Raw genomic sequence first — 7,884 nt, 5'->3', positions numbered from 1 at the left:
TACAGTAAAGTCAATCTCCCATCACGCCGTCGTGGCCATCAAAAGTAGAAATATAACTTAAAGATTTCTACTTACAATGTAAAGTTGGTCATTCATAGAATATATCTTATCATGTATCAAAAGACTAGCAAACTTACAATAACAATTAATTTGGCATCAGGGGGCTCCACACGGCCTGCATTAATTACTAGAGAGATACTTTTATATCAATTTCAAATTAGGCAGTTATAGGAAACTAATATGATATGAAAGTTGTAGTGATATGTAAGTTGTGTTACTGTCTTACAGACTGGTAAAAGGCAATATATCATGCCTTGTGTTTTGTAGGAGGATACAATTAGGGGAAACTTGTATTTGTAGTTAATGTGTCCTATAACTCTCTGGATCTGAAAATGGTTCACCATGATCAACCATTAACTTTTTATTTGGATCCATAGGAGTATTAATGGGTTTGTACTCAGTCATGCTTGTTTCCTTCATAATGTCAAAGCATATTTTCTATGTGATATCACAATAATGCCTTCCTTGATTGGGCGACCTTAATACCAAAAAGTATTTTAAACAACCAAAATCTTTAATTTGAAAGTAAGAATTGGTGATTAATTTTATAACTCTGTATTAGGAAAGTATTATTGGGTACTTATTTTATGTTAAATTCAATTTAGGAATTTATAGGTTATAATTGGACAGTTATTGTGAAACATTATACGTTTTCTTTCAAACTTGTAAAAGGCAACTAAAGGGTGTCAAATAGTTACTCCTTGTGTTTCAAAGGAGAAAACTCCCTGTTAGAGGGAAGCACCATGTGTATTAGGGGAAATCCCTGTTCTTGTGCACAAATTTTGCCTTAAAACTAGGTTATTTTTATCTTAAGTCAGAATTCAGTATTTTCTTCTTGACTCCAACATATAGTAAAATAAAATACTACCTAAAAAAGGCATCATGAGTAGAGATTTCAAAAAGGGTGAAATAACCTCCAAAATAAAAAAAAGCATAACATATCAGAAAACTAAAAAAATTGAAGACATGGCAAAGCTGCACAATCTCAGTGCATATCCTATATGGAAACCTTCTTATATTTCTCTCAAATAGGGGAAGAACGCTGTGATCAACCAAAAATTTCCTCAGATGGCCAACTACTGCTTCTAGAGCTTTAAGGACCTTCAAGGTTTCTCCTTGAATTTCCACAATTCTCTCATCCGCAGTAGCATAAAATTGCACCTCATCTTCATGAAAATGATTTGCCATTAAAATAATATATTGTAGTTTAAACTTGAGCTTTGGAAACAGATTTCAGAAACAAAAAGTCACTTAAGTTGAAGACAACATGCATGGCAATTTTAACAAGAGACAAGAGAAATACTACTAAAAAAAATGAGTCAAGAGGTCATACCACAAGTTTCTAAGTTTAAATATCTAGAGTCCATATTACAAAATAATGAGAAAATCACACATACAATACAAGCGGGATGGTCAAAATGGAAAAAGAGATTCCAGGTTGTTTGTGATGAGAAAATACCTCGAAGAAACCCAAATGATTGCATTATATCCATGTAGAAAATAGGAAGCATACCTCCTAACAACACTCTAACAGAAGCACTGGTATTCTCCTGGATAGATTTTATTAACGAGTCTTGCTTTCCAATCAAACTAATAGCCTGTGTCGATGCAACCAATAAACGGATGGAACAAAATGCAAGACCAACAGCAGATTCTTTATTCTCAGCATCAATTTCAGATAATCCAAAGACACGCTTGAATATCCTTATCACTGCATCCATTGCAGGGGAAAGGGCTGCCTCTGTCTCTTCCCTCCCGGATATAAGTACCTATGAAAAATATAAAAAAGATAACCAAATTAAGTATAAAAAAGAAACTAATACGCAAATATATAGAGTCCATCATCAAAGGCAGACATACAAAAGAGTAGATGTGCATGCATACATTTCTCATTTGAACAACAACATAAAAGCATGGAAATTAAAGGAAGGGAACAGAAGAAGCAGTGAAGAAAGCACAAAACAAAAGCGACTAGTTCTAGGTTACCAATCACTTTCGCGATGTTGGAAAGAGTTGGAATAAAAGCATAAAACTTGAAATTTCGAAAAAGACAAAAGGATGTGAAAACCCTAGACAGAGGGAGTGATTAGGTGCAATTGAGACGTACAATTCGATCAGGAGTGCCGAGAGGAGCGTCAAGCCTAGACGTACAATTCGACCACCCCTACGGCACACAAGCCTCACGCGCATAGCCACGAACCACCACCCCACCTGCAACACGCACAACGAACCTCGATGAGACCAGAAAGAACGGACAGACACACAATGCCACCGGAAAGATAGAGGTAGACAAGAGAGGTAGACGAGAGAATAGAAGCACAAACCAATTGAAGCTCCACCGAGAACGCCTTAGGGTTAGGGCTTTGGGCAGAGGAGAACAAGAATTTTTGAAATTTGGGCAAAACAAGATTAGGTTTTGGAGAGCGCGACTTTGGTGTTGGAGGAGCAAAGGGGAAGGGTTTTGGAGGAAATGTTTTTGGACGACGAAGGTTCTCTGAAAGGGACGAGAGTTCTGACTTGGTATTTTGGCTCGAAGAGTGGAGAGAAACTGAAGTTGCGGGTTAAATGAGTAAGTAACTTACCGACGGTCCTTGAGCCCTCGTTAATGCCCTCGATAAATTGTATTTACCGAGGGCCTCCAGCCCCTCGGTAATATCTCGCAGCTAATTCCCTATTTTACTGTAGTGCTAATTTTACCGCCGGGCGGTTTCCCTCAAGCTGCAGAACCTCCCGGCACCACGGTCAACCGCCCGGCGTTGGTCAACTGCGTTCTGGTTGACTGATTGACTTTTCCTGGTTGACTGGTTGACTTTTCTGCATATCTTCAACCTTTCTTTCCTTTTCTTGAGTCTAAGACCTTCATCTTCAACTCCATTCTTTACTTTTCTCAAATTAGCTACAAAACAATGCAAAATAAGCATAAAATCGTTAAAAACAACTTTTGACTCTCTTCAGACTCATTTATTGAGTTTTGCTTGATTCTAAGCTCATTCCGAGTAGTAAAGGGTGTAATTTGGTCCAAATTGACATATGAAAATAACTGTTTTTCAACCTTCATCACTAGACACTGTTTGCAAAGGTTAGACAATCTGCACACAGTGTTTAACGCTTAATAATTTTTATAAAGCATTTCGAAAGTCAGTAAAACGATAATAAGTAAGAAAACTTGTTTTTATACTGGTTCACTCCAACTGAGCTACATCTTGTTTTCCTTTAAGTACTCTTAAAGGATTCCACTATTTTTGGAAAGATGTAACCAGTTTAACTGCTCCTAGTTTATAATGAGTACAACCACTCCTGCTATAGAAAAAATAGTCCAACTAACTATAGTGTTTAACTCTCCCTGAGTTAAACAACCAAATATTTTAAATCACTTTTGATTTTACAAAAACAACATAGTGATTTTATAAAAACAAGTACAAATAAAATCTCTCTTAGAGATAATATTTGATTAATACAAAGTTTATGTGAAAAACTTGTTACAAAGATTTTTCTTTTTCAAATAGCTAGACGATGAAAATGCGAGGGTTTTTGACAACGTAATAGTGTGTGCAGTAAATAATTGTTGTTATCTTCTCTTCATAAGGTCTTATTTATATAGGCAATTTCAAGAAAGATCATTTACTTAGAAGCATTGACTTTGATGTAGTATAACCTTTTGTACTAGGTCATATGCTACTTTGCTTTTGCAAAGGCAACTGTGCTACTTGCACGACTTTGGTAGACAGAAGGCATTGAGAAAACATTTCTAAAATGTGTTCATATCTTTTAATGTTCTTCTGACCTAGCACAAAACTTTTGAATAAAGCATTTGCCCTTAATGACCTACACAACTAAAGAGAAACAAAAAAAAAAAAAAACTATTTATACATTTGGATTTAAAATGTTAGACGTTATTCATAGCATGTAACATGGTCCATGTACTATAATGTTTATGCTAGTATGTTTATCAAATCCTTTGCATTCAGAGTAATCTATTACGATTATGTTAGACTCTTCTCTTTAACTTTTAGGATATACATTGCGTTCAAGATATTATTTTAAACATAAATAACATTTAACTTATTATCCTAGACGATAATTTTTATAGATTCTATTTATTAGATATTTTTGTTAAACTTCAAAATAAAGGATTTTAAACTATATTGTCTTAACATAATCTTTTGTATTAAATATTAAATAAAAATTAAGATTAATTCAATGTTTAACTAAAATTATACTAAATCTTAATATAAAAAACAATGCATAATATTAAAAAATTCAGTAAATAAAAAATTATTTAAACATACAACATCTAAATTTGAAACTACAAATATTTTAAAAATTTACGTATAACAAAAAAATGCCAAAAAAACCCTACTAAAATAAACCATCTAAGATAAAAAATTTATGAGGAAGAAAATATATAACCAATGTCATCACATGCAATCACAGAGACAAAAGTGCAATGAGAGGAAATTAAAATTAAAATTAACCTTAGAGTGAAACCTAAGCTTTAAACGAAGTTAGATGGATGGTGGCCTTAGGGCATCGTCGTTGTTGGAATGGGAACTTGTCGCTGGTGGAATGTGGCCCTAGGTCGTCATCGCTGCTGGAATGTGGGGGCATCGTCGTCGCCGTTGGAGGTTGGATTTACTCTTTCAAAACGCATTGGCAATGAAATGAAAATCCATAAATGAAGGTGAAACAACTTCAATGTGAGTGAAATGAACAAAAACTCACCTATGGAACACATCACCGCCACCACCGATGAATGTTGGGTCTCCTTCGAGTCGCACGAAAGAACAGTGCAAGGCGAATTGGGTGACATCGTTTCTTCAAAAATTTTGAAAAGTCGTTTTTGACGTTGGAGCTGTGCTGGACAGACATCCTTTTATGTCAAAGCTGGGGAGTTAACGTTCATGGAAAATTATATTTTAACACCATTTTTTGAGACTGCACACGTGTCAAAATGTGATTGGATGATTTCAAATTAAAAAAATTGAAACAAGGACATATTTGGAAGAGAAAAACCAATTTTTTTTTTATTTGGAATCGTCCAACCACATTTTGACACATATGCAGTATCAAAATGGTGTCAAAAAAATTGTGTTAAAATATCATTTTCCAAAGTTCATTGACATTGGAGATCAAATTGGCCGACATCCTTTCTGCTATTGACGTTGGAAGATGTAAGGGCAGACGTCAAGTTTGGTATCTTAATTACAAAAACTTTACCTATATTTTTTAGGAAAATGATATTTTAACACCAATTTTTGACACCATTTTGACATTGCACACGTGTCAAAATGTGGTTGGACGATTTTAAATTAAAAAAAAAAACTTTGGTTTTTCTTTTCCAAATATGCCCTTGCCTCAGCTTTTTTTAATTTAAAATAGTCCAACCACATTTTGACACATGTGCAATATCAAAATAGTGTCAAAAATTGGTGTTAAAATATCATTTTCCTATTTTTTATGTTTGACTCATGATGGACTGAGGTTAATGAGTGATATTATAAGTCATTTTGTGTGTTAGTATTATTTTTTATGTTTTTATTTTATTTTATTTTAGGTTTAATGTCTTAATAGGTTCTTATTTCCATGCAGAATTTCAAATAGGTCTCTTTATTTTTTGACCTCTCAATCAGCTCCTTATTTCTGTTAATTTAATGCAAATAAATCCTTCTTGATGACATTGCATTTTTAAAACACGTGTCAAAAAAACCGTGTGTAAATTGAATTTTTTAAAATTTAAAATTAAAGATTTAAGTAAATATATTATAATATTTACTGAGATGAAATAAAGAAAGGGCAAAGGTGAAAAATTTGATCGTTGTTTTTGCTGAAACATCTTTCAATTGTTGAAACATAAAATCCCCAATTTGATTTTGCCCCCTTTTTCCTAAGGAAAATGATACTTTGACACCCTCTTCATGACAAATTTTTTACACCAATGACGTGTCACGCTCTGATTGGTCAGCCTTAAATAAAATAAAAAAAAAATTAAATGACGTGGATTAGTGTCTGACAGAGAGGGCAATGTAACATTTTGAATTCACATTTCATTTTTCAGATTTCAGATTTTGAACCAAACCCTAGAGAGAGAAAGTCTCCCTCCCTCCCAACCATCAAAGCTCCGTGACGTTGCCACACCGTCGTTTGCCGCCATTTAACTGGCACCGGAGGTAATACTGTTCACCGCAACCGTTCCACCGTTAGTTGCTTATGAAGCCAGAAAACGCCATTGGAGGTCGGTTTTCGAAGCTTTTTTTCATTTATTTCGCTATTGGTTAGCTTTTGTTCGGTGGGTTTAATTTTTCTAAAACTTTTTTAGGCATTTAGGTTTTGTCTGGGTAAAGTTGAATGTTTTTCGAAGTTTTTGTTGAACATTTCGTCCGACATGTGCTTCATCCGATTTTTTGTGAAAGATTTTTAGTGCTTATTTCATGTGTTCCCAACACTGAAAGCCGGTATAGGTTGTTGTTGTACTAGTGCAAATGGCATTCTTCAGAAGTTGCACTTTCTCGGCTTCACTCTCGCGTGGTAACTAAGGAAAACAGTAACTAACTGTTTTGTTTTTGGCGTTGTTTGTGTTTGTTTGTATTTTCTTTTTTCCTCTATCCTTATCTCTTTGTCGTTGGTGCTTGGTGAAAAGTTTACTCTGAACAATGTTTAATCTGAGGAGGGTGTTGCTAATACTGTTATTGTGGTGAAGTTTGGAATTGGGTATTCTAGTATAATTTCTCTTTGGAATTTGGGAATGAAGGATACCTCAGACTAATTGTTGTTTATTATAGCGTGAAGTTGGTTATAAATTTTAAACTAAGTTTTATTTTTCTTTTATGTGGATTATTGAAGGATCTTTATCATGAGTTGAAAGAACTCGTTCCAGAGTATCAGGTTTGTTTGCGATTTTAAACTTCCGTGGTGACACTGTTTTATGTTGGATGCATTAATTTGTCATGTCTGCTCATACATTGAAGAAATTTTCTTTACATGCTTTCTCATCCCAAGAAAATGGTTTCAATTGTTAGTAATTTGTTCATTATATGACTATGAATATTGGACTTGGCTTGGCATATGTTAGAAAGTCATGTGTAATCTGTTTTGGAAATACTCTTTTAGCTCCCGATCTATCTTGTATCGTTAATACTTCTACAACAGAATAGTATAATACTAAAAACATAATGAAGTTGAATTTGTGCAGATAATTATAAATGAAAATGATGATAAGTAACGAAGCCTCAAGCAGGAATGAGAAGATGAGATATATTCAGCTGTTGTAACAGTCTTGATAGAGATAAATGAATACAATCCAAGTATGCAGAGCTATGGAACTTCAAGCATAAAAGAAAGGCTACATTGAAAGAAGTTATCACTTATATTGTGGAACGTATGAAGCCAGCAGCTAAGCGCAAGAGAGGATAGTCAAAAGGTTAGTGTTTAAGACTGAGTTGAAGTTTGTTGAGCATTTTGTGTGGCTGATTAATGAACACATTATATTCGTGTCTTTGGCCTTAATGAATGTCTTTGCAGGGAGTACAAATGCAAATATATCAAAGGTTTGAATGAAATTTGAAGCAAGCTTCTCACATAACTTTGGCCTTAATGAATGTCTTTGCAGGGAGTATAAATGCAAATATATCAAAGGGTTGATTGAAATTTGAAACAAGCTTCTCACATAATCGTTCGTTAAATATGATAACTTTTCATCAATGATGGATTTGAACATATGTAATTTGACAGACAAAGTTCCCTCAATATAAAACTATAAATCGATTGAGGTTGTTTGTGCTTATTTTATGCTTTATCAGTTAATCAACATATACAAACTTTTTTTTT

General features: G+C 34.0%; 1 long non-coding RNA gene across 1 annotated transcript; it reads left to right on the top strand.

Annotated features, from left to right (window-relative positions):
- The first annotated feature begins 6,082 nt into the window (after positions 1-6,082).
- On the top strand, positions 6,083-7,796 carry LOC111241995. Its single transcript, XR_002668419.1, has 4 exons — positions 6,083-6,292; positions 6,901-6,942; positions 7,250-7,477; positions 7,579-7,796. It is a non-coding gene; the product is annotated as an uncharacterized LOC111241995 (long non-coding RNA).
- The last annotated feature ends 88 nt before the right edge of the window (positions 7,797-7,884 follow it).

This window comes from Vigna radiata, chromosome 7, assembly GCF_000741045.1.
Source record: "Vigna radiata var. radiata cultivar VC1973A chromosome 7, Vradiata_ver6, whole genome shotgun sequence".
In the NCBI taxonomy this organism is placed as follows: domain Eukaryota; kingdom Viridiplantae; phylum Streptophyta; class Magnoliopsida; order Fabales; family Fabaceae; genus Vigna; species Vigna radiata.
The sequence above is the reverse complement of the archived record's forward strand: the minus strand, read 5'-3'. Positions and strand labels throughout refer to the sequence as shown.